The 1422-nt window shown below is 47.3% G+C and overlaps 1 non-coding gene across 1 annotated transcript; it reads right to left on the minus strand.

The window, feature by feature from the left end:
• Nucleotides 1–315: 315 nt before the first annotated feature.
• LOC122545115 lies at nt 316–479 on the minus strand. Its single transcript, XR_006310496.1, has one exon. It is a non-coding gene; the product is annotated as a U1 spliceosomal RNA (small nuclear RNA).
• Nucleotides 480–1422: the final 943 nt, after the last annotated feature.

The following is a 1422-nucleotide window of genomic DNA, read 5'->3' on the forward strand; positions in this document are numbered from 1 at the left end:
GGTTGGCGAAGAAGCAAACGGTGGTAAGACATGGTGCAGATGGTGACTGAGAGCAGTTAAGAGGGAAGGTGGTTAAGCAGCATGTTGAGAGATATAGTGAGGAAATTGAGGGAAATGGTCACATATGCAGCAGAGGTTTGGTGGGCTTAACGGTTTTAAAGTTAGGACGGCTCTTGCTTGGAGAGGGAAGAAAGGTATACCAAAGACTGCCCGAGCAAACTTGGGTGTTAACGTAGCAGTGACAAGACAAGTCGCAGCAAAACAGCACTGCCTCCAGAAAAACCACAATTCAGATTCTGCCATTGGTTTGTAAATCAGGGGAGAGCGCAAACACAGTTCCCCACTACCACAAATTTTGCAGTCGAGTATCTCGCATTTGGGGACATCGCAGGCGTCAGCACACCCGAAGTGTAATGGGATAGCCTCGTCCTGGGAGCACCACCGCAATGATCATGTCATCCCCCCTGCCAGGTAAGTATGCTCAGCACTCACACTCACACACCCCACAACAGCCGCTCCCTCTCACTCTCACACTCACTCACTTTTGCAACATCGAACATTCACTTCCTCAACCTGCCCTGCCTGTCGATCAGCTTCATTCTTCAAATGGATCACCGAATGTCTCCAGGACTCCCGTTTTACTCAAATACCACCCACGGCTGCGCCTGCGCTGCTTATCTGCATCTATCCCTTAAAAGGACGCGCCCCGCCCCTGTTTCCTTCAGGCTGCCTCCTGATTCGCGGAAAAACAGGAGGGAAAGTTCCAACTTTGCTTTCAAACACTCGACGGAATTTGATGTCAACGCGAATAAAAGCAACTTACAATCTTTGGTTGTGAAACTAGAAGCATTTTTAAAACCAATTTACCTCGACTTTCTACAATGTTTAGCTGCAGCTTTGCAAATCTCTCTTCAATCAGATTAGTGACTTCAGGTTGAAATCACATACAAGATTAAGGGTGCCAGGGAAACATATTTCTCAACATTATGTTGGGTGAGACACGAAACTGAGACCACCACCACCTCGTCTGGCTGCACATTCCGAGCACTCACCACCCTCTGTGTAAAATAAACTGGCATGTGATTAAAATGTAATCGTCCTTTTCTTCCGTGTCTGATTGACCTGCTGCTTCCCCTGGGGTAAAGGATTCCAAATTTAGAGGGCATAGGTTTAGGGTGAGAAGAGAAAGATTTCAAAGGCTGCTGCTTTCCATGGGGTAAAGGATTCCAAATTTAGAGGGCATAGTTTAGGGTGAGAAGAGAAAAATTTCAAAGGGATCTAGGGGGCAACTATTTCACACAGAGGGTGCTGCGTGGACGCAATGAGCTGCCAGAGGAAGTGATAGAGGTTGGTACAATTACAACATGCCAAAGGCATCTGAATAGGAAGGGTTCAGAGGGATATGGGCCAAGTGCTGGCAAA

Source organism: Chiloscyllium plagiosum, unplaced genomic scaffold (assembly GCF_004010195.1).
Source record: "Chiloscyllium plagiosum isolate BGI_BamShark_2017 unplaced genomic scaffold, ASM401019v2 scaf_64193, whole genome shotgun sequence".
Classification (NCBI taxonomy): Eukaryota; Metazoa; Chordata; class Chondrichthyes; order Orectolobiformes; family Hemiscylliidae; genus Chiloscyllium; species Chiloscyllium plagiosum.